The sequence below is a fragment of the Aquarana catesbeiana genome, linkage group LG10, assembly GCF_042186555.1.
Source record: "Aquarana catesbeiana isolate 2022-GZ linkage group LG10, ASM4218655v1, whole genome shotgun sequence".
NCBI lineage: Eukaryota > Metazoa > Chordata > Amphibia > Anura > Ranidae > Aquarana > Aquarana catesbeiana.
Genome location: NC_133333.1, coordinates 184,101,417 through 184,128,221, shown reverse-complemented (window position 1 = coordinate 184,128,221; position 26,805 = coordinate 184,101,417).

Sequence of the window (26,805 nt, the reverse complement as noted above, 5' to 3'; positions counted from 1 at the left end):
GTGGACCATGCATGCCTACATTATGTGCGTAGAAATGTAGAACTGCATTGGACTGGGTGACAACACAAGGGCACAATTGGTTAGATGGTTGTCATGCCATAGCAGGAAGGGCTTTCATGGCAGGATCACAAAGTATTATTTTAATGAAATCTGCTGACTGTTAGGCTGGATTCACACTTATGCGAATTGGATGTGGGTTTCTCTGCATTCCAATTCGCATTACAGGAGAGTGTGACCGGCTGTCAATGGAGCCCTTTTCAAACATCTCCGAGGGTGGCCGCGGAGCGCACTGTCGAAGGGTCCTGTGCATCTTTGGCTCCGTTTCAGGTCCGAATTCAGGCAAAAATTCAGACCCAATTCGCATCTAAAACAGAGAACAGGGATGCACCGGACCCCCTGCAAATATTGTGAACCCAGCCCAAAAGACTGACAAGAAATAAATTCCTATTGTTTCTGAATGATCCATGGCAAGTGGATGTATGCCATAGATAGTCAATTTTGCCAAGAAAGCAATCTGCTTTCTTACCTACTGGTAAAGGATACTTTAGACCACTTACTATACTACCTGAAGATTTTATTTTTTTATGGTTATGGTGCTGCACTAGTAAGTATTATGATTCCTTTCTTATGTAGCGCTACCCCCGAAGGAGCCGCTTAATGTATGTTTGGTTCTGCACCCTGCCTCTCAACCCCAAGAACGGTCTCAACCCCTCTGACACACCTGCTTGGTAATATTAGTGTGGGACCCAGCAATAGAGAGAAAACACAGTAATGATAAACTATGAAGTATATTTACCGAAGCCCTGGGTTCCGCCACTTCACCAGCTGTGGTAGTAAATAGAGACTCACACAGAATATCAATGAACCACTCAGAAAGTTTATTAAAGTGAATATTAAACACAATGAACAATGTGATTAAACAGAAACAATAAATGACAGTTGATAACAGTCAGTATAGATATGAAAACGGTGGATTCAATAATCACAGTAGGGAGTATATGTAGACAGGTGTACAATGGGACAAATGTTCAATATGCTCCAAAACCTATATTAAACACCTTCCCACTGAAGCCTCAATACACACACCAAATTGCAATATAATGTTGCTTACATTCAACAATACAATGCAATATTTAACCTGTACTCAAGGGCTCCCCCTAGGTTGTAATTCAGTGTTCAAACTACAAAATAGAACCATGATGCTTTGCAGAAGATGATAAAAGTTCCTTGACTCCAGATATCTTCAGCTAGCCTTTAGTTTAAACTGCAGTATTTGTAATCCAACAGGGCAAAAGAGAGACAGCAAACTGTAGAATAAATGGTATGTTGATAACTGTGTAACTGAAAAACGGCACTTGTAACTTCCTCCTTATGTGTGAGTGTAATACAGTACTGACTTTACAGCACAGGGAATAACAAACCCCAGAGTTCAGCTGTATGTGGCATGTGAATAAGTAGAATCACTTCTGTGGAACTACAAGTCTTACCAGCAGTCTGTAAATAACTCTCTCAGCAAACAGTGCACTTTACTGAATTGGGCAGGTGCCCTCTCACCACAATAGACTCAGTGGCTGTGAGGCTCCATCCGGACTCCCCTCCTGATGTCTCAGTCTGATGAAAAGATGGAGCCACCACACTGTACCGCTCCTCCGGATGGCCGAGATAAGGAAAACTTCCAGATGTCCTGGCACTGCACACCGATCTGCTTGCTAAGTTGGCAGGGTTATACTCTGAAGTCCCTCAGAGGCTGGCGATCCTGCTCCATGCTGTATGGGCCGCAGTCTCCTAGTCACACACACAGACTTCCTGCTGGCAGGTATTGAATGGCGTCCAGAGAGGCCGAAAGATGGCCGCACTGTTCATTTTATTACTGCTCCCAGCATGCAGTGCTGCGCGCTTTGCATTATAGGTCTCTGACTTGGCATTGTGGATCCTGTAGTCGCCAGACTGATTTAAACAACATGAGTCACTTCCTCATCAAACTACATGTCCCACAATGCATAGTTGTTTGCTTCATAAACAGAAGGAAAAATCCTGACAGAGTTTCAGCGGTCACTAGAGGGAGCCAAACCCTTACTTAAGAAACAATGAACTACTTAACATAATGATTTTAGTAGCAACCCCTGGGCTACACTTATAAGAGCCATTTTTAGTAGTTCATAAAGTCAGGGTCTCCAGTGTGTCTTACCACTGCTGACTGGGGGTCAGCAGTGAAAGGAAAAAGTATGGGCTTCCATGTGAACTAATAAGGGGTTGAAAGGACCTACCGATTTGCCAGTGATGTCATGATCGTTGATCATGAAAATACAATTGCTTCTTTTCTTTGCCTTAAAGAATTTGTAGCACCCTCTAGCAGCAGTTGATAAGCCAATTCCTATACCAGGAATCTTCATAAAATATTTACAGCTCAGCTAGATAGAAGCCAATGGCCCATGCTCTGGCTCATACTCTGTGGCCTACTAGGCCCAGGGGGCTAAGACTTTTCTTCACAACTAAGGCAGGCCATATACGGTATGAATTTCCTTCCTGCAACCACGGGTTGTAGGAAAGAAATTTGCTTGATTCCCTCATCTACACAGACAGTGTTAATGCGGAAATATCCCTTGCTGAGCCATTGTCTTCTCCCGGCGGGGGGACGCGGGAACCCGCCCTTGCCAGGAGAAGACAGTGATTATGGCTAGCGGTTATACCAGCTGCTAGTGATAATTGCAAGTAAAATCAGGCAGGCTGGTTGTACCCAAGTTGATCAATCGATCAACTTAGTACATTCAGCCTACCCATACATGGTTGGAATCTCGGCTGGTTCCTGCTGAACAAGCCCAGATTTAAACCGTCTATGGCTGGCATAAATTATGGCAGCTCTTCTCCTGTGGTTCCAGGTTAGGTTCTTCAAGGCTGTGCCACACACCTGGCCCAAGCACACAGAGACAAGGGTCCGGGCACATGATCCAGACAGGCGGATCAGTTCTCCTTCACCCAACCACCACCAGTTCTCCGTCCGCACCAGTCTATACATGTACTTCTTATTCCCCAGGTTTAGGATACAATGCAGACTAGGGAATTATAAGACTCATTCGCTTCTTGCAAGAACTTTTCTTTACTTGTGCAACAGACAACATATTGTCAATTTTAACATGGCTGGGAATGGTGTACATCAAATTTTATTTGCACAGTCCATTACTGCATAATTAAGAGTGCTGCATAACAGTGATTCAGATCTCTCTGCCCATATCTGGTTATCCTCTGGAAGGAGGGCTCTAGTTCCATGGCATGACCCACAATGGGAAGAAAACAGGTGACAATCTCTCAAAGTGGAAGATTTCTCCACATACAGGCTACATTGTCAGTTTTGTGCTGGCCCTGGAACTACCACAAGGGCCTAGGTGTGCTCTCTTAGCAGTACTAGTTTCTCCATCTGTCCTTACCACCTACATTGATCAAGGCTACAAATTATTGGGTATATGTTCTCTCCTATTAGTTAAACACTGTTTAGGAATCTTTCCATAAATCATTAGATTTTACTCAAGCTTTTTTATACAACGGGGGTGTTTGCTGAAAATTGTCAGACAGTAGGACAGTTGGCCATTCCACATAGGTAGCATTCTTAAAACTCTTATGCCGCATACACACGACCGGACTTTCCGTCAGAATTTAACTTTGTACGCGGCATTAGTGATGTGTTGAGTGTGTGCAAGATGTTATACATTATCTTCATCCCAAGATAGGTGTCCCTGAAATTTTTTGTTTGCTTGTTAAAACAGAATTTTCTTCATTTTTCAGCTTAATGAGAATGAAGGCCGCTTAAAAACCCCTTTAGGGAGGGTTAATCCACCCTACTAACCATGCAGTGTCTGCTACCCCTCTCTGCCAATCCCTTCACTGGCTTCTGCTCACCCAACAAATTAAATTAAAAATACTAACAGCAACTTACAAAGCCATCCACAACTCTGCCACCATTACATCAATAACCTAATCTCAAAATACCCAACAAATTGTTCTCTTCATTCCTCCCAAGAACTGCTACTCTCTAGATCCCTTGTTACCTACTCCCATGCTCAACTCCAGAACTTCTGCTGAGCCTTGCCATCCTCTGGAACTCTCTAGCCCAGTCTGTCCGACTATCTCCTACTCTCCGATCCCAGAAAACCCTTCTCTTTAGAGAAGCCTATCCCACCTCCACCTAACAACTGTATTTTTATTTTCTCCATCAGCTCATGCCTCACAGTTATTAACTTTTGCTTCACTTGACCCTTCCTTTTCAATCTTAAGCTCTAATGAGCAAGGCCCTCTGATTGCTCCTGTATTTAATTGTATTTAACTGCGCAAACTGTTGTCGCTATATAAATTCTGTATAATAAAAATAATCATACTGTCGAGTTGTGGGAGGGTGCAGCGTGGTACAGCGACAGTAACTCACATACAACCCATTTGGAAATAGGGAGAATTTGAATTGTAGTCAGAATAAAACAATTCACAATAAGCCTGGTGGAAGGCAACCCAACCGGGAACACTCACAGGTGAACAGCAGATCGTAGCAGAGCAGGTCTCAGCTGAACTGACAGCGTCTGTCTTGAGGAGCAGAATGTGGCCTGGCCAGTCCAAGCCCAAGTGGGGAACTTTCCAGGAGAAATGCTGACCCGTATTCTTTCCCTACTTGTCTGGAACCTTTCTTTGTTGCTATTACTGTCCCTGCCAGACAGTAACTTGTCCCTAAACTACCCACACACTAAATGTACCTAAACTCAGGAGCCAGGGTCTTATATAGACTCTGCCTGACCCAGAATGGCCACCAGAGTCACATGAACTGTCAGCATCCAACAGGATCGATGCCCCAATGACCCAGGAAACCACTGAGGAACTATGTTCCTCTGGACTGCCTCTCCCTCTGCACTGCCACTACGTTTGAGCGCTACCTGCAGTGGAGAAAATATACTCCATCTGCCTACAAGCTGCTTACAAGGAAGTTCATAGATTTAAGAGGCAGTTGGGCAGGCACCTTGTAGTATATATTTCACAAGAACTCTAATTTTCAATAATATTCCTTTCGGCTACAATGTGTTAGTTAACCCACAGTATGTTTCATTGACCAGAGCAGCAATACAAACTTTGTGACTAATTGGCATTGGCCATGATATCCATCAAATACTCTTTGCACTGGTCCCACCTTATCTTCTGTGACTTTCTGCCTGTCTGTGAGTATATTATCTTTCTCCTGTCATAGAGGCCTTACCCTCCTTTCAGCAAATAACTGTAGAGATATTAAATATTGCATATTAATATAGCACTTATGATTTTTCTTGCATTTAATCACTTTATAGAAATATTATTTTATTGCTGCTACGAGCGGAGGTTTACATGTGCTTTATTTTGACTATTTAGGACCCATCACTTCAGGATAGGGCTCTTTTGAGCACCTACTGTAGCTGTCTGCATTGGCGTGCGCAGCATTAGGGTGCGCACCTCAAAGCTCCAACACATGCGTGTGTGACATATTTACCTGCCCACGATCAGCAGGTAGATTGCGATTGACGGGTTGGCAACCTCAGGATTAGGGTGTCTCCAGGCACACCCCTTGCGCACGCATATGGCTGTCTGGCTGTTTTTTGGCACAGCAGGGTACTGGCGGTGATGATATTTAGAAAAGTGTTTAGAATTTATTTTTTATTACAGGTATTTGTATATCGCTGACAATTTATGCAGTGCTTTTCATTCTGTACATTCATATCAGTCCCTACCCTCAAAGATCTTACCACCTAAGGTCCCTACCCCACATTCATACATACAAATACCAGGGCCAGTTTAGACGGGAGCCAATTAACCTACCAACATGCCCTTGGAGTGTGAGAGGAAACCGGAGTACCCCAAGGAAACCCACGCAGGCACAGGGAGAACATGCAAACTCTATGCAGATAGTGTCCTGAATGAGATTCAGACTGGGACCCCAGTGCTACAAGGCAGACACAGACCTGAGGAGTGCTATATACTGTACAGTTTATTAAGGTGTTTTATGCTGTTTATTTTTCCCTTGTTGGGTGACATTAAAGGTATATTTTGCATAGTACCTATGTTCTGTAGTACCTGTTCTGAGTAATGGGTAATATTTTACTTTTACCATTTGCAGGTCTTAACCCTTCACCACTCTTGTCCAAAACAAAGAAAAAAAGGTTTGCCTGAATTTTCTGTATTTCTCTGTGCTACGAACTCTCACTTAAAGTTATTCATTTGTGCACACACATGAGTCCGAAATGATATTCAAATTGATATCATGTGTACTAATAAGGCTGCGAATAAACACAAAATTATGTTACCATACAATCCTAGTTATTCTATCCATTGGAAAAACTCACACAATTAATAGTTAAGCAAGGGTCAAGCAGAATCCATGTGGACAGCATGTCTGGCTGCCCTCTGCTTTTATCCCATACATCACAGATCAAGGGCAGGCTCTGCAGGACACACACAGCCTGTGCCTGGCAGGAGGCTGGAGTAATGAGTGGAGTCAAAATATTCCTGGAGTCTGTCCATCAATGCAGGGATAGGCTCTGGAGACACTCAGACCAGGATGAGAAGCTCTACCAATCAGTGACTAGGACAATAGACAGGAAACTTCACCATCTTTATCATTTTGTTTCTTTTCTGTTTCCACTCTTAACAGTCTTCTTCTTTCCCAGTATGATGTCAGTTTACGGCCATGTGACATCTCATCTGCCAGGGATACAGTAAACCTGACTGACCAAAGCAAATGAACAAGATAAATTACTATAGTATGCTTCTACGAGGTATGCATGGGTAGATGTATGGACACACAGCAAACGCGATCCCTAAACCTATATAGCTGATTGTACACTGATGTTTAGGGCTTATAGTGCAGTCATTTTGCCATATGCATCGAACATTTATTAGTGCTGCATTTGTGCCCTCTGATTTAAGGCTAAATACACATGGGCGTTTTAAAGTGTTACTAAACCCAGGACCCTGCATTCATTATATCTGGTCTCCCACAGTTTACAGAACATGGAAACACAATCGTTTTAGCAAATATAAACTGCTAAATTTTTCTCATCAGCAGTAAATAGCAGTTTTGTGACTTCTATCAGTGTCTGGATAAAGCTTGTAGGAGGAGTTTTCATTCTCCCCTGACTATCCTATGAGGCTGCAGGACTCCTGACCCTCTGTCTGGACAGTGCTGATTGGCCCTGTGCTGATCACATGCATCCCCCCCAAGAAAAAAAAACTCGCTAGCAATACACACCAAACTGAGCTTGTGCAGTTTGCCCCCAAGGCTCTGTTCTATCAGGAGATAGTTAGGGGACTGTGGAAGAAGGGGAGGATCAGGGAAGACAGGATCAAACTGCCTTTTTACACATTGCAGAGGATGGTTACATAGTGAGTATAACAGGCATGCTTTACTGCATATACAGTCTGGTTTTACTGTTAACACTTTAAGTACTGCCATCTACACTGCTGTTGTGTATTTATGCATGTTTATTTGCTCATGGTATTTACAGGCGTATTCACATAAATTCATTCTTTTGGCTACAATAGTCATTTACTCTGGCTATTAAAGTGAACTTACACACATGTGCGTTTACACACATTTTTGTGCATATGTGCTTGAATTAGGCCAGTTAACTCCTCTCTGAATGCAGGTCTGGGCTTTTTTATGCAAATCTAAATGCCACAGTGTGCATGTACACATTGACTGGAATAGAGCTGTGTTTAGAGGCATAAAAAAAATGTAAAAATGTCTCTAAAAGTTGCATTTTGTCCTGCCTAAGAAGTACAATGATGCATGCATATGTCACACTTTTTGCCAAAAATTAAATTAAAAAAATGGCCATGGGCCAAGCAAAGCAACGGATCTGTTAAACCCCATATGCCCTGCTATCCAAATATTTCTCACTGGGAACTTTATTTCACTTATCAGCTTATGGAATATCGTACTATGACTTACCTGCACATGCACACAAAGATACATGCACCACATGAACAGTACAATACCCCCAAGCATACGGTTCACTGTGGCTTTTTCATATCACATTTTATTTTATAACCTCTTTAATGGCAGCATTTAAATTAGTTGTAAGGTTTTTTTTTTATTATTATTAAAATAAAAAAGATGTTATGCTTACCTGCTCTTGGAAAGGTTTTGCACAGAGCAGCCCCTATCCTCCTCTTCTGGGGTCCCCCACCAGTGCTCTTGGCTCCTCCTGCCTTCCAAGTGCCCCCCATAGTAAGCCGCTTGCTATGGGAGCACTCGTGCGGCCTGATCCTGAGTAGGGCTGTGTGCATCTATTGACACACGCAGCGTGGCTCATCCTTGCTACCTGCTCCCTCCTTACAGGACTTGATTGACAGCAGCAAGAGCCAATGGCTCCCGCTGCTGCCTCTGGGTCCTGTAAGGAGAGAGAAAGCAGTGCTGCTGCTCCCAGGCACAGTGCTGGATTAAGATCGGGCTCAGGTAAGTATTGAGGGGTGGGCTAGGGCGGAGCTGATCAAGGAAGGTTTTGTACCGTACCTTAATACAGATAATGCATAAAGAAAAAAAAAACCTTTAGCTTTTACAACCGCTTTGATGTAGTTTTGAGGCTTGACAAATCTCATTCAAAAGTACTTCAAAGTTTTTTTTGCCTTTAATATTCAATTTTGGAGTAAATGGAAAATCACATTCACTATTAGAAATTTTTTCATTCGATAAATATTTTCTATTCTAATTCTTTGTTTTTTCTTAACAAAATAATTGGCAATTTGACCCCATTAACTTTTAGAAAATCAAGTGAAATAAAATAATTTTAATGAAATTCTACTGTTGCGTGGCCAGCTTAACAGAAATTGCCTAAACAAAGACCTTCATGTCAGGATCACCATGTATTATTTTAATAAGTATTTCAATACTGTAAACTTCAGAAATTACCTTTGAAATAAGGGTAACATGTTAAAGCTTATATAATATTTTGGTGATTAGGTTTACATATACAGTATAATACATATAGTATATATAAAACAGATCACAATGGGGCCCTGTTCTAATTATATTTAAAGTTAGATCTATCATTCATCAATAATTAGAAAAGTGTAAATATAAAATAAAACAATATGCAAGTCAAGGAATACAGCTTGAAAAATTGTCAATGTCTATGATTGAAAATACTGTCAGGGGAATTCATAAAGTGTGTCTAAGACACTCTTTAGACTTCCCACATGCCTCCACACGACAAATGTGGGTGTGGGCAACAGATTCATGTACCTGTTATCAACAACATCCTTAACGACCAGTGATAGGGTGAGGGTAGTGGTGGCAAATAAGCCGCTCTGCTACACTGTGTACAAAGACAGGCACTCTGCCTGTCTCTGCACGCCAAGTTAGATTTGGTCTTAGTTATCTCCATTTTCATTATCTTTGAACTAAAGACAATTATTGTTTTTAACCTCTATTAATTTGCAAAAAACAGAAAATTAATATAAGCGGCACTAATGTCAGTGATGTAACACAACCCAGTGTCAAAAATGTGTGACCCTTTGCACTGTGGTAGTGCTGAGTAATAGTTATGTGTATCACTCAAACAAAAATATATATATGCAACGAATCAATAATGCATCTTATGTGGAAACAAAAAATAAATAAAAGATAATAAATAAAAAATAGTGCAGTCCATCCGTAGAAATGTCCATAGAGAGAACACCGTGAAATAGTGTGCAAATTTCCACCAAATCAAAACGTGCCAGTGATTCCTCTCCCTCTGGATTCAACACTCACCGGATGAATATGCCTCACACTCTCGTGTTTTGGCAAATAAGCATGGTAAACTGGATAATCAAGTTATGGTGAAAAATCCAAGGTCCATCCGTCCCAGTGTCATCTCATTCCATATGCAAATAAAAATGCGCAAATAGTGTGATACCATAAAACACAAAATTTATTGAACTGTGTAAACTTCAATCATTGCACTCACATGACAAACTCTTGGTATCAAGCCAAAAAAACACAGCAATCCAAGTTCTCAATCCTCCTATGTGAAACGCCCAGCACCAATGTAAAAGATGGTCGCGGTGGACCCAAGGTAAGCAGAAACAGGTTCTCACCACCACTCGCTAAAGCCCGTCTGATCGAGCAAGGATCTCCCGCTGACACACGGAGATGAGATGCAGCGTCTCCTCCGTCACACTCTGCTATTGATGGATGCCGTACAGCCATGCCCCGACATGTTTCGTCATACCTGACTTATTCATGGGATTGGCTGTACGGTACGGCACCTCCTACTCTTATACCCTTCTCATCTAACCCGGTTTAAAGGTTACACTGCACTTCCGCTTCACCAGGTGTCCCCGCGGCCGCAATACATCCGCCCTGAGGCGATCACATACCACAGGAGGCGCTTACATTTAAAACCACCCTCAAATATTCCATTAATAGTGAAGTATATTGGAAGGCATTACCTAAATTAAAATGATAAATGTGTACTATGTAATAGTCTGTCTCTCACATACACATTACTGATCTATAAAACCATAAAATACTTATAAAAAATGTGTTACATTTTTTTAATCTGAACCTGAAGATTTACTAGATAGCAACCGATCTGTTCAATTAGTCAGAAAATTTCCTAAATCTAGACGCAATACTTAATAAAGATAATTAAGCATGTGTGAGTCCCATATGACCCCTGTATGTATGCAAATTAAACTGGTTAGTGATGTTCGAGTTCTGCAGTCAGGTGCTCATCCTACACCCAAATAAGTGAGCCCTATAAAGCCCCCTAGCGGTGAAGACTACAGTTACATCTATTTGGACATAGTGCCAGTACAGCGCGAGATGTCTGAAAATAAACCATACAAATACCGCCCAAATCCAATGGGCTAGACCACACAATTAGATGTAAAGCGTGTCAGTAAATATGTTATCAAAAATATAGCACAGTGCTTGAAATTATGTAGCTCAAGCAAGAAAACTTCTTTTACTCAGCTGGTGAAAAATACTATAATCAGAAATCATTTATGAAGCAATTCAAATCTACTTCAATATTAAGGGGGCCCCTGGGCCTTTTCTTGCTTGAGCTACATAATTTCAAGCACTGTGCTATATTTTTGATAACATATTTACTGACACGCTTTAGATCTAATTGTGTAGTCTAGCCCATTGGATTTGGGCGGTATTTGTATGGTTTATTTTCAGACATCTCGCGCTGTACTGGCACTATGTCCAAATAGATGTAACTGTAGTCTTCACCGCTAGGGGGCTTTATAGGGCTCACTTATTTGGGTGTAGGATGAGCACCTGACTGCAGAACTCGAACATCACTAACCAGTTTAATTTGCATACATACAGGGGTCATATGGACTTACACATGCTTAATTATCTTTATTAAGTATTGCGTCTAGATTTAGGAAATTTTTCTGATTAATTGAACAGATCGGTTGCTATCTAGTAAATCTTCAGGTTCAGATTAAAGAAATGTAACACATTTTTTATAAGTATTTTATGGTTTTATAGATTAGTAATGTGTATGTGAGAGACAGACTATTACATAGTACACATTTATCTATTATTATTTTAATTTAGGTAATGCCTTCCGATATACTTCACTATTAATGGAATATTTGAGGGTGGTTTTAAATGTAAGCGCCTCCTGTGGTATGTGATCGCCTCAGGGCGGATGTATTGCAGCCGCGGGGACACCTGGTGAAGTGGAAGTGCAGTGTAACCTTTAAACCGGGTTAGATGAGAAGGGTATAAGAGTAGGAGGTGCCGTACCGTACAGCCAATCCCATGAATAAGTCAGGTATGACGAAACATGTCGGGGCGTGGCTGTACGGCATCCATCAATAGCAGAGTGTGACGGAGGAGACGCTGCATCTCATCTCCGTGTGTCAGCGGGAGATCCTTGCTCGATCAGACGGGCTTTAGCGAGTGGTGGTGAGAACCTGTTTCCGCTTACCTTGGGTCCACCACGACCATCTTTTACATTGGTGCTGGGCGTTTCACATAGGAGGATTGAGAACTTGGATTGCTGTGTTTTTTTGGCTTGATACCAAGAGTTTGTCATGTGAGTGCAATGATTGAAGTTTACACAGTTCAATAAATTTTGTGTTTTATGGTATCACACTATTTGCGCATTTTTATTTGCATATGGAATGAGATGACACTGGGACGGATGGAACTTGGATTTTTCACCATAACTTGATTATCCAGTTTACCATGCTTATTTGCCAAAACACGAGAGTGTGAGGCATATTCATCCGGTGAGTGTTGAATCCAGAGGGAGAGGAATCACTGGCACGTTTTGATTTGGTGGACATTTCAGAAATTTGCACACTATTTCACGGTGTTCTCTCTATGGACATTTCTACGGATGGACTGCACTATTTTTTATTTATTATCTTTTATTTATTTTTTGTTTCCACATAAGATGCATTATTGATTCGTTGCATATATATATATATATATATATATATATATATATATATATATTTGTTTGAGTGATACACATAACTATTACTCAGCACTACCACAGTGCAAAGGTTCACACATTTTTGACACTGGGTTGTGTTACATCCCTGACATTAGCGCCGCTTATATTAATTTTCTGTTTTTTGCAAATTAATAGAGGTTGATCATTGTTTACATTTAAAGTGGCAGCTTTGGAAAACTTCACAGAGTTTCACATACTTCACAGTTCTTATTGATTTATACACAGGGGTGAGATAGTTTTCTTTGAGCGCAGTGGTAGGGACTCAAGGAGGGCGCAGTTTTTTGAGTTTCATTATATATAATTATTGTTTTTAATTTGGTGCAATAATAGCGTCATAGTGGCGTTATTCAGAACCACTTGAATATGTTCCATGTGTTGGTAAAGTTAACGAAACGGGCAGTCAGCATTTTCAAATCTGGCACAAGTCATTTTTAAGGGTCATAGTGCCAGAAAAATGTTATTAGTATTTTATTGAACTCCCCCCGATGTCCCAGACATACCTATTCCATAAAAACAGATGTGATAACGCAATGTTTACTGTTGACAGCATGTGTCCGAAATGTAAGTCACATCGAAAGTAACTTTTAGTAAAGAAAAAAATAAGTGTTCTTACTGAAAAATGCTCTGTAGTTCCCCTTTACACTATGGAGGATTTTAAAATCTCCTATGTAGTCCGAAAGGATTATCCGAATGTTTTGTGTCTTTGTAGTCACCTCCCCCTATTTCAGGTATCTCTACCAACAACAGATGGTCAAGGGGCCAGCTTAACTCTGTGATATGTGACGCTTGACTTGGTGTAAACGAGGAGCTTGGGATTTTAACATCATATCTGCAATTAACAGTTTAACAACTGAAGCTGATCTATGACAATTTGCAAATGTAATAGGTTCCATTTACAAGTTGTTACTAGCTAATCCTACGGCAGGTGGGCAGGTATCATATGGCAATCCTTAGTAATTACTCCAAATTACACTACAAATGTTGTACTTAAAGGAACAGTAAAAGCTAAAATAAAATGTGTTGCTATGTGAAAGAGTATCTAGTCACGCTGGTATATGTTTAAGAGGACTTACTGGTAAAACATTGCAATTAAGAAGTCAGCAGCTTAGAGTAAACTGAGTGCATATTTATTTAAAGGATATCTAAAACCAAAACCAAAAACTGAATATATTGAGGCTTATTGGTTCTTAGATGTGCTAGTTGCACATCATTTTTTTTTCAGTGTAAGTTCATTTTTTTGCAAGTACAAAAAAATAACTGTTCTGTTGGAATACATCTTCTGTTGGAATCCAGGGTGCTTGTAACTTCCTGTGTAGATAGCTGACATACTAAAGTTGAACTCTGAGAACTATGCCTGCGCTGCAAGAGTTCAATGCTTGTTTTTGCCTAGGGTACCAGTAAAAAAGCAATTTTACTTTTATTGTAGCCCAAAAAAATTTGCATTCAACTCTCGCAGTGCTAGGGGAGCCTTGTTGAGTATTTTTTAATTTCGCCGGAGTTCAGCTTTAAACACTCTAATGGGGGTTTTGCACGCTACCTTCTGCTAACTACAGAAGAACGCCTGCCATGCACACAAGGAGTGGAGGAGGGATTAGTAGTCCAAGTCAGAAGAGCAGCCTGGTGAGAACCATGGTTCCCACGGATACAGTGGAGTGAATGAGTGTAGTAATTCTAATATAGATTGTGAGTTATTTGCAGAATAACCAGGTGAAATTAAAGGAAAAATTGCATTTTTAATTTGCCAATAAAATCATTTTCTTTGAGTACAATAAAGAACACAGGATCTTGGTCAAATCCATGGGTTTTATTTAAGGTTGCACTGATACCGGCAAGTATGAGTACCGATATTTTTGGTTAAGTACTCTCTGATACGGAGTACCAGTAGAAAGTAGACAAAGACAGTAGACTGCAAAGCTGCAGGGACACACCTGATCCTCACACACTCCCAGCAAGCTTCAATTTTGTGACAAGCAGTGGGGGGATCATAAACATCAGAGGTCAGTATCCTATTTGTACTTCAAGAAAAGGATTTTCCAGATAAGTCAAAAATCCCTTTTTCTTTATCATACAATACAGAACACAGGATCTTAGTGTAGCACCCCCTAGTGCTAGAAATGTAGATAGGTGTAGGTAAATGTATGCAGGCTTGGCTGGCAGCCAAGCCTGTCTGTTTTGTGCTGGGTTGGCAGAAATCCAGGGAGAGCTGGATGACTCACAGGTAGCGTCACTGAGACCTCCCCCCTATTTCTAGAATGTACTAGAACCTTCTGGAAAGGGGGAGGGGAGGTGAGGTGGAGCTGCCTGGAGTATTCTGAGGGCCCTGACCAATCCCCAACTTGGATTGGCAGGGGGCAGGCCTCCTCAAATACTCAGGGTCTGCCCAGCTAGGGAGGAGTTGTTCAGGTGAAAGCTTGAGAGAGTGTTAGGCTGTCAGTGGCCTTTGAGGGGGCTCCCCTTTCTGGGGGTGGTGTGACCTTGGGCTGGGCTTGTGTGTGGATGGGGCCTTAATAAAATCATTGAGGTGTTCTGTCCAGGAGGCCCTGGGAGCAAAGAGGACAGCGGGAAAACACTGCCACTGTCACTCACGGCCAAGAGGGCTGGTGAGTGACACACAGTCAAGAGGACTGGGAGGCATGCCTGAGAAGTCTGGGATGGAGCAGTCTGGGATGGGTGCAGAGCCAGTCAGGAGGACTGTGGTGGCATGGGCAGTGGAGAGAGGCAGCTGCTGCAGCCAGGAGGGCTGGCAGGGCCTAAAGAGGTGGTACTGGGAGCAGTAGCCACATGTGGGACAGCTAGCACTAGGATTACTATATTTTGCTACACTATAGGGGCCCGCGGTCCCTGCCTGCAAAGGACATTTTCTTTGGGCCTGACTGAGTCAGTGTCAGGCCTCAACTACAGTGCTAGCTGGTCCTGGGAGTGATAGTCTGCAATCTAGTGTATGTGCTGGAGGTAAAGAGAAGAGGTTGTATATACCAGTGTATATAGTTTTCAGTCTCTAATTTCCTATCTTCAGTCAAGTGGGCATTCCATATGTACCCTATCCCCAACCAAGTGATATACCCTCAATAACAAAAACAAAGTACAAGGACTGATTCTTGACTAAAGGGTGTCTGGAAATTCATGTGCCTGGCTGTGCAGGGTGAGAGACGAACCACAATAACCAGCAGCCCCTACAGTGGTACCGCTATATTAGTCTTAACAAAAGATTGCCAAAAAGTCCAACTAAGGGTTGGACATTACAGCAACAAATGCTAACAGGCCCATGTAACAATGGGTTGACGAGGGTGCTTGAAAGAACTAGGATATTTGCATGCAGCACCTTACACCTAACCTGGTATCAGAGGAGGCCTGAATATCCACCCTATTAAACTTAACAATCATGTGAACAGAAGACCAGGTGGCAGCCTTTCAAATCAGGAAACCAGATGCCTGATGTTGAAAAGCTGGTGAAGCTTTTCAACATGGAGGAACCCTATCCTATAGACCATAGCAGGGGTGCTCAACCCCTTGAAGGGCGAGGGCCACTTAAGTGATTTGGTAACTGGTCATGGGCCACAATGAACTATGGGGTTTTACTGTCCCCCAAACTGCAAATGTAAACAAACCCTACTGTGTATATATATATATATATATATATATATATATATATATATATATGTATAAATACATATATATATATATATATATATATATATATATATATATATATTCTCCTTATATGCCTGTAAGGCTGCTTTCACACTGATGCGCTGTGGGTTACACATACTGTTCCTTGTTCTCCTGCCTGCTTCCATAGGGTGTAATGCTTCTCCCCTTCTCCTCCTTCCACCAAGTAAGTGATTGACAGCTCAGCTTGAGCCTGAAGTGTCCCATCTACAGGCTTGATGTGACAAATTCAAGACGCACACTCCCCTACCCAGAAGTTTGGGGAAGCGATGCTTTGGAACCTGCAGCCGGCAGCAGTGAAAAAAAGATGTTTGTATATTTACACACATGGGAACAAACATTTTTACTGGAGATTTAGTACTACTTTAATTAGGAGTCGGCCAATGGTCTATGAAACAAAATGGCCAGGGACCTGATTTGCCCCTTGACGGCATCTTGAAGTCCTTCCAGGAACTGAGGGAACAATACGCTATTCCGAATAGGTCTTTTTTTTAGGTACCTACAGATTAAGCATGCCCTAGGAGAACAATTCAGAGAGATGACACTAGAATGGAGCAAGATACTCCAGAAAGTAATCAATGCAAAAACTTCCAAAGGTCTAATCTCTAGTTTATACCCACATATATAGGGGAGTATGGAAGGGATTGAACAACCACCATGTAGGAGGAAGTGGGAGCAAGATGTATGGAATATAAGTGAAGAGCAGTTGAGTAGGACATTGGAACTAGGCCCGTTGGTTTCACTCTCTCCCACACAAAAGATGCCACATTTATTTCTGCTATATAGAACATATTATACCCCTCAAAAGCTCTTCCTGTTTGGTCGGAGATCAGAAGCCAGCTGCCCCAGATGTGGGGCAGAAGGGGATCTTATTCATATGTTTTGGAGGTGCCCTAAGCTATACCGGTATTGGAAGGAGGTATTTGGAACTATAGGCTTGGTACTTGGGATGTCTCTGAACCTAGACGCAAGGTTATGTGTGCTGGGTTATGTAGAGGGGGAGGGAGATCCCGGATGTACTCAGGTTGCAGTGCTTAGATGCCTTTTTCAGACAAGGAAATTGATAGCACAAAGATGGCAATCGGTGCCACCCCCAACCGTAGAGAATGGGAGTGAAATATGAATGAGACAATATGGAAGGAAAAAACAGTATATGTCATACAAGGAAGTTTGAAGAAATACGAAAAGATTTGGAAACCCTGGTGGGACGCAAAAGGATACCTTCCATAGAACAACGTGAAAGAGGAAAATGTGAAATTAATCATCATTGTAAAGGTGAAAGGACATGGGGAGGGGAGGGGCTGAAATGGGCAGTGGTACCAACACCCAAGGGGGAACCATTGAGGAATAAGTGGATATGATGTGATTTAAAATAGGAAGAAAGAATGATTAAGAGTGAACGTGAGAGATGTTTGGGAAGATTGGAGAATGAGTGGGATAAGAGGATTAAGATAATGAAGAAATAATTGGAGTGACGAAAATAAGAAGGTGGTTAACGAGGAAGAGAGTAGAAGGAGAACAAGAAGATGAGATAATTACATAGTAATAACCTGAGAAATGTAATGAGAATATGTCTTCTGTTTCCTTCTTTGCACATGTATATTTAAAATGGAAAGGGGAGGGGGATGTGGGAAATTGTTGTTTGTATGTTAATGATAAATGAAAAATGTCTTAATAAAGGTTATAAGGTTTAAAAAAAAAAAGCAGATAGCTTTGATGAAGTGGAAAGATGGAGATGTGCTCAAGCTTCCCTGATATCCACAGGGGCCAGAAGGTCCCAAGGTAGGAGGGAGGCAATGACCAACTGTCCGATTCCATGCAAAAATGTTATACTTATAGAAACAAGGTGAGAGTTTTCAGATCCAGAATGGGCTGTATGCCTCCACTTGCCTTGGAAACAGTAAACTGGTTTGAGTAGAAAACCCTAAAATTGTTTCTCATTTGGAACAATGTAGCGAGCCCCTGAGAGAGAAGTTGCTGAACAGTCGGAAACTCTAGTGTGTAGCCTTTTGATGTGACACCCTGGACCCAAACATCTGAGAAATCTTAGGCCCAAAAAGCCAAGAAGAGTGACAGTCTCCCTCCACTATGAGACGTGGTGATCCATCTTTATTAAGAAGAGGGCTGGGACCCTTGCTTGACCAGCTTGAAAGTCCACATCTGATGGAATGGTGCTCCAGGCTTAGACTCAGAGCTTGAGGCCTGAAAGGAATGAAGGGAACTTTTCCTAGTCTCAGGAGCTGATAGCTTACCTTCAGGAGTGCAAGCCTTCTTTTTCTTGGGGAGACGAGTACTCTTAACTCCAGTGATTTCTTTGATGTACTTGTAGGTACCATATACACCCTCTCATTTAAAGGGCATCCTCTAGAGATGTTTTTTTGCATGGAAGTTCCACCAACCAGTATTTGAGCCAAATGATCCTCCTAATGTGAATGTAGGGGAGGCTTATTCTGGATATTTGGTGAAGAGTATCCTCTAAGCTGTCCATTCAGTAGCATAAGGCCACAGGCTCTAGGTGGTGAACAGACTGCCATGGAGGTAACTGCAGGTAGACATGTGCGGTTCGTTTCTTTCTGAATTATTATTCAGACAAATTTTTTGTTATTCGGAGATTCAGATATATCCCAATACCTGAGTTACAATATAAACAAATTTTTATCGAATGCTCCGAATAATGTAACAAAATTCGTCCGTATTTCGGAAATTCAGATTGAAATTAGAACTGAACTTCACATTGAACTTCAGTCGAATTCTAACTGTACACATATTGCTGAAATCAAAGACTGTGTGTGTTATTAGAGTACCATTTCGAAATAATGCTGTTTTTGTTAAGCCAAAGGTGATTTAAAGAGTCATTGTAATCCTTTGATGAAGATTTTTCTTTTGTTCACTTTGCTGCATTCAAATTGAAAACAATATAACATATTCATTTCGTCCGATTCGAAAATATATTGATAGGAATGTTTAGAATTGAAAAAATCAGTAAATCTGAATAAAATTTGAACCTTTCCGAATACGAATTCCGAATACGAAGCCACAGGGGATCTGAGCACTAGAACTCTAAGACCAGAAGGGGCACAAAGCCCAGCTTACCATGGCAGGTGTATTTATACCAGAACAAGATGATAGGGACCAGCTCCATTCATTTGCCCTCTATGATAAGCATATCCCCAAAGGGGTCTTCAGGAACAGGGTTCCACCACTGATGGACCAAAGCCCTGGACATGTACAGCACACTGCAGCTAAATTAACACGATGCACTTCATGCCAATGTGAGCACCCAGGCAGGATCCAGGGTCTGAAGCAACATTACAGGCTTGGTCTATGTATGATTTCTCAAGCTTCAGCAAGAAGTCAACTCATCTGGAAAGCTGCAGAGAGGGAGCTGAAGCTTTTTTTTTTGCCAGTGTCACTGTCTGTCTAATTACCTGAAGGTAGCTGTATATAAGCCATGATTTTGACTAAGATATTGTGTCCTGTACTGTACGATAAAGAAAAAGGAAACAAATACAGCCACTACACCTAAGAAATTATTTTCTGATATAGATTACTTTTTTGTTTTTGGGTTTGGGTTGGGTTTTTGAGAAGCCTTGTGATTGGCCACCGAGGAGGAGGGAGGAGACAGAAGCCACTGAGCAGGGGAAGGAGAAGCTGCTCATGATGCATGCTGCCGTGATGTCCGCGGAGGAGAGCAGAGGAAGCCGTCCATGATGCCCCCCAAGGATGGGGTATGGGGTAATTGCACCGACCGACCGACCACCAGCCGCCAGTCCCCAAACAAAACATGACTTAGTACTGGAGGAGAAACCCTTGTTGGCAAACACAGAGGTAAGACATTTTTTGTAGTTGGCTACCAGGTTTGCACACCTCTGAGGAGGGATTTTGGTCCACTCTTCTTTACAGATCTTCTCTAAATCCTTAGGGTTTCTTGGCTGTCGCTTGGTAACTTGAAGTTTCAGCTCCCTCCATAAATTTTCTATAGGATTAAGGTCTACTCTAGAGACTGGCTAGGCCACTCCATGACCTCAATGTGCTTCTTCTTGAGCAACTATGTTGCCTTGGTGGTATGTTTTGGGTCATTATCATGCTGGAAGACCCATCCACAATCCATTTTCAGTGTTCTGGCTGAGGGAAGAAAGTTCTCATCCAAGATTTTACAATACATGGCCCCGATTATTGGCCCCTCAATGCGGCAAAGTCGACCTGATCCTTTAGCAGAGAAACAGCCCCAAAGCATAATGTTTCCACCTCTGTGCTTGACTGTAAAGATGGTGTTCTTAGGGTTAAATTCAGCATTTTTTTCCCTCCAAACATGGCAAGTTTAGGTAATGCCAAAGAGCTACATTTTGGTCTCATCTGACCACAGCACTTTCTCACAATTCTTCTCTGAATCATTTAGATGTTTATTGGCAAACTTCAGACGGGCCTGTACATGTACCCTCTTGGGGAGGGAGACCTTGCGTGCACTGCAGGATTTCAATCCATGGCGGCATATTGTGTTACCAATGGTTTGTTTGGTGACTGTGGTCCCAACTGCCTTGAGATCATTCGCAAGCTCCTTCTATGTAGTTCTGGGCTGATCCCTCACCTTTCTCATGACTATCCTTACCCCCTGAGGTGAAATCTTGCACGGAGCTCCAGATCAAGGGCAACTGATGGTTATTGTGTATTTCTTCCATTTGCAAATAATCGCTCCAACAGTTATCTCTTTCTCACCAAGCTTCTTGCTGATGGTCTTGTAGCCCATTCAAGCCTTGTGCAGGTTTACAATCTTGTCCCTGATGTCTTTTGACAGCTCTTTGGTCTATCCCATGGTGGTGAGGATTGAATTGAAGAAAGAGATTCTGTGGACAGGTGTCTTTTATACACATAACGAGTTGTCGTTAGGAGCACCTTCTTAAAGTGGTAGTAAACTTTGTTTCTCCACTTTTATAAGGCTTACCTGTAGGTACTGTGAATATCTCCTAAACGTGCACAGTTTAGGAGATATTCAGAGTGCATGCAGCCGATTACATCACCCGCACATGCACTCTGAAGGTCCGGCTTACAGTGCCAGACATTCAAAGCCCATGCCATAAATGGCGGATCCCGCGCGCAGGCACGGGAGTGACATCATCGCTCCCCCAGCCACTCATGTAGCCAGAGGCGCTGAACCCGGAAGAAAGACCGGGGAAGATGTCTGCTGTCTCAGAGGTGACATTGCGATGCTGGAGGGCTTCGTTCTCAGGTAAGTCTATCATAATGTGCTAGTATGCAATACATACTAGCACATTATGAGATTGCCTTGCAGGGAATTTTTTTTTTTCTACCACTTGCAGTTTACTACCGCTTTAAATGAACAGGGCTAATCTGTGTACCACATGAGCACATACTGTAGCCAGTCTGTGGGAGCCAGAATTATTGTTGGTTGGTAGGGGATCAAATACTTACTTTACTCACTGAACTGCAACTCAATTTATAACATTTGTATCGTGTGTTTTCTGGATTTTTGGTTCATTTTCTGTCTCTATCATTTAAAATACACCAATTATAAAAAATGTAAATCCTTAATTTCTTTGTAAGTGGGAGTAGACTCTCACTGCTGCTGCGGCTGCCTCCTGACCTGTCACAAGCGCTGAGCAAGCAACTTCCAGGGCGGCTACACACTGAATCCTCTCTCCGCCCACCGCCAAGGTGCATGAGAGGGGTCTGTACTGATGGAGGGGGGGAGGATTTATCCTGAGGGGAGTCTGTACTGATTGGGGGGTCTGTACTGATGGAGGGGGAATTTATCCTGAGGGGGGTCTGTACTGATTGGGGGGGTATCCTCAGGGGGGTCTGTACTGATTGGGGGGTTATCCTGAGAGGGGGTCTGTATTGATGGAGGGGGGGGATTTATCCTGAGGGGGGTCTGTACTGATTGGGGGGGTCTGTACTGATGGAGGAGGAGGGTGGTTTGCCCTGAGGGGGGATCTGTACTAATAGAGGGGGGGTTGGTTTGCTCTGGGGGGGTCTGTACTGATGGAGGAGGGGGGTGGTTTGTTCTTAAGAGGGGGTCTGTACTGATGGAGGGGATGTCTACGCTTAGCGGAGGGGGGTCTGTACTGAGGGAGGGGGGTCTGTACTGAGGGGCGACTATAGTTGGTGGAGGGGGGGTGACACCATGTTTTACCACACCGGGTGACACCAATGCTAGTGACACCACTGTGTGTGTAAGAAGAAGAGAAGCATCGCTAATTGCCGCCCAGTAATAGTATTACCTATCAGCCTCAGTTTTGCGGCCGCTGGCCGGGCGGGGACAACAGGCAGCCAGCATTAAAATACACTTCCGGCACAGTACAGTCTCTGCCTCTGGTCTCCAGACCAGCATACAGTATCTGTGTCACCTCCTCTCCTCCTGCTCCTGTGTACATTGCTGCTGGGGAGCGGGACGAACGACATTAGTTTGGAACAGCGTGGGGTGGGCATGGCTTGTGTGATGGAGCCAGAGCAGCGCAAGGGTTAGGAGGTGGAGCGGAGCAGGTTTCCTGGCTGGAAGGCCAGGAGCACATCACATGACAGCATAGCACAAGTACCCGCCCATCACCGACACGACCAGTGCTGCAAGACGGAATAAGAGACTGAGGTACCACTTTGCCAGCTGATGAGTTCTATGTTAATAGTAAATCTAGGTGTGAGTGGCAGGCTGGCTTAATTGGTTGCTCTATGTTTGTTTACTCAGCTCAGGGCAAGTCCCTCCCACTTGTCAACCGTGCTATAGCCAATTGACGGCTACAGCGCGGCTGGCTAGTTCTGGGAGGCCTCCCAGTCTCGCACTTCTCGGAAGCGTCCGTGATGGCTGGGTCCGCAGGACCCAGCGCATCAGGGATCGGGGTAAAGGGCCAATGACAGTGGCCCTTTACCACTTGATCACTCTGTCCAATGACGGAGCAATCACTTGTCATCAAACCAGCGTCATTGCCAGTCCGTGAGCTGGCACGATCCTGTGTGCCATCAGTGCCCCATTAGTGCATTCACAGTGCCCGATCATATAGACAAGGTGCTGTTTTGCTAATAAATAATGGGTGTTGGGGCCTTTTTGTGGGCGTGATTTTTTAATTTTTTTTTGGGGTGGGGGGGTTAGCATTTCATTCTTGGACCCAGGCAGCACAACTGTTACTATACAACTCTCAACTTTATGAAAGTCGATAGTTGCTCAGGGCTTACAACACTTATGCATGTTTTACTGGGGCTCTGCTAGTAGATCAGGAAGGCACAGGAGCACTCAAAAGGTTACAATGGACATCGATGGTGCCTGCTAACAGCCAAAACTTTTTTTTTTTTCTTATGACAGAATTAGGTAGGGTTATAACCACTTTGAAATTTTTATTGCTGTCTGTAGCCATTGGGAATTTTTTTCCTTCACATTCTGTAAGGAAGTAAGCAAAGTCTCCCATACAGGGACACAAATAATAGTAAAACAATGTTTCAAAGTAAAGTTGGGAAGGCTCAGAACCTCTAACAGGTTTATATTTCAGTCTTTGTCTGTACTGGACGATTATCTTACTTGCCGTTTCATTGTCAAGAGGAAGTAAAGTGAAATGTTCCCACTGGTGACAGACAGCAGTAAAAATCTGATATGTTATGACCTTTCTCCGTGCAAACCAAATTAAAAAAAATGTTTTATGTAGAACCGAGCTTTAAGTAAAACTTTATGTATTATAGAATAATCTGTGCATCGGCATCGTGTGACACCTTCACAAAACCGTTATTGTATTATAACAAAGACTGGTACAACTATTTTTCACAATCTCATCTGCTCAACTCTCAATACACAAAAGAAATTCCTGTAGCTCATTCTGTAAAACACAAGCTGCTGCGTCTAGCATACGCTACAACTGATGCTTTTCAAGGGCGGACCTTCTCCCTCTGAGCTGCAAGATAGAGGGTCAACCCTTGAAATGCGTTAGAGACACTGACCGAAAGCCCTGTGAACAGTAGAATAAAGGAAAACCAAACTAAGCTTAATTGAATAAACTTTCTTGCTTTAGTTAGATGCATTGGCTGGCAATAGCATTTCACTCATTACTTACACCACTAGATGGAGCCAATGATCATGGTAAATAAATAATTATTACTACCGGTATGATCTACAGCTTAAAATCCTGGCCATAATGCAGTATTTTTCTGAGTAACTCTACTATGTATGCAAAAAAACATTCATCTTGGAGAGAAGGTAGCCTAACATTTGTTCTTGCCCTCATAAACACAGAACAAATGTACATGCAGTTTCACAGATCAAATTTTTTGATAAATACATCACTTATTGCTTGGGGGTCCAAAAGGCTCTCAGGCACTAAGACGCAGACATATTCCAATGTGTAACATGCCAATGTAGTGCCCCCTCCCCCTGTGCAGGCAGGGTGTTCTTAATCATAAAGAATAGATGCAGGATATCTTAGTGGACGGTCCCTCATCATGTGGTCTTAGGGCAGGCAGCCCTGAGTCATACAAAAACAGATGACACATGGCATCCCTTGCAACCTGATGTGCATTTCTACTTTCTAAAGCACTATCACTGACCTGGAACATGCATGCACAGTGGTTTAGTGCTTAGCACTTTCACCTAGCAGCAAAAGGGTCACTGGCTCCAATCCCAACCATGACACTACCTTCCTGGAGTTTGCATCTGTTCCTGAGTGGGTTTCCTCCCACACTCCAAAGACATGTTGGTCGGTTAATTGGATTCTCTCTAAATAAGCCCTAGTGTGTATATATGAATGTGTGTTAGGGACCTTAGATTGTAAGCTCCTTGGGAGCAGGGACTGATGTGGATGTACAATGTATATGTAAAGTGCTGTGTAAATTGACAGAGTTATATAAGTACCTCTAATAAATAAATACATTGGCAGCTCCGAACCTCTAATCTGTATGCTTGATCTGGATGAGTAGTGAGGTCAGAGAAGCCAAGCAAATAGCATTTTAGGAGGTAAGCAATGGCAGCCTCTGTATTTCTCTGAATACACATTTCTTTAAATTCGCCCTAACAGTTGATTAAATCCCTTTATCAAAGTATCTTAAAAAAATTTAATTATAGTAATACATTATAGTCAGATAATAATTGCTTGTCTTGACTGTCTTGTTATTTTTTGGAGTAAATTTAAACTGAACAGACTAAGTTACCTGTTATGTGTCTCCAGTATACCATTGAGGGTAACATCCCTTGAGGTCACACATTTCTTCCTTTAATCACCTTGTTAAAGAGTTGGCCTACAGGCTGGGTGCACCTCTCCAAGCATATCTCATATCTAGCTGGTAACTAGATGAAGATCCTTTCATTGCATGCTTAGCCAATGTCAAATGAACACTTCTAACATTTATTTTTATAGATGTCATGATTTTTATGTTAGATTGTATTTTTGGTTTAAAAATGAAGTCAGGCTATTTGTGATTATATTTGGCACCAAAACTGGATCAATATTTATCATAGAAGCAAACAGACTGCATCCATATTATATGGCCAAAAGAATGTGAACAACCCTCGAAATATTTGAGTTTAGGGCTTTCTATAACATATACTATCAATGCTACAGCATACAAAGACATTTTAGACAAGTGTGGGCTTCTAACCTCATGGAAACAGTTAGAAGAACACCTTTTCAGTTTGGCACTAGCTGCACCAGATTTTGTGCTTTCCGGTTTTAGTAAATCAACCCCATGGTTTAATGAGTTTGGCATGGAGGATCCTAGGTGGTTAGCACAGAGCCCTGTCTTTAACCCTACTGAACACCTTTGGGATGAATTGGAAGACCGATTAAGAGACAGTTGTTCGCATCCAATATCAGTATCAAACCTCACAAATTCTCTTGAATGAATGGACACAAATTCCCACAGACGCATCCCAAAATCTTGTATAAAATCTTCCCAGAAATCTTCCCAGAAAAGTGGAGGCTTTTATAGCTGTAAAAGGAGGGCCAATCGCATAATAATGTCCATGATTTTGTAATTGTGATGTCGCACAAGCTCATATAGGTGTGATAATCTGGTCTATATGTACTTTTGGCCGTAAAGTGTACAAACCTAAATAAGCCTGTACTCTACATGGCAAATTAGCATGTATGATATACAGAAATGCTCGGATCCTCACTGCTTCACCCTACCTCCAAGATCTACTGCTGCAGACACCTGAAAACCCTAAACTTTAAGACATGAGACACATAAGGACAATTCCATCTGCCTTCCAGGTGTTCCAGGCAGGTCCTACTACTGTTAAGTTGGAATTTTCTGAAAGTCAGCATTTGCATACAATTTTATTGGGAGGCCCCAGCAATAGATAGGGGTAGTAGTTTGACATATCAGTGCTGAGTATCTGTGATGTTTTTCACTTTAATGCATTTGATCAGTAATTACTTATATTAAACTTTTACAACACCTTTGTGTCAGAATGCATATCCAATACTCTGTGCTTGCCATAAATGTACAATACCTTTCCTTTGGCAAGAATACAAGAATAAAGTAGACGGAACCTCTCTGAATAGGACAGGCAGTGCAAAGTGAATGCTACTGAGAGCACTGGTTGCTCTATAAGGTTCAACTGAAATGTTATCTATTTACATTACTGAGTCATCGAGTTGCAGATCCCAATGTGATTTGCATAAAAATTGTATAAAATTATAAAGAGTTATGAGAATAGAATACACACTATATT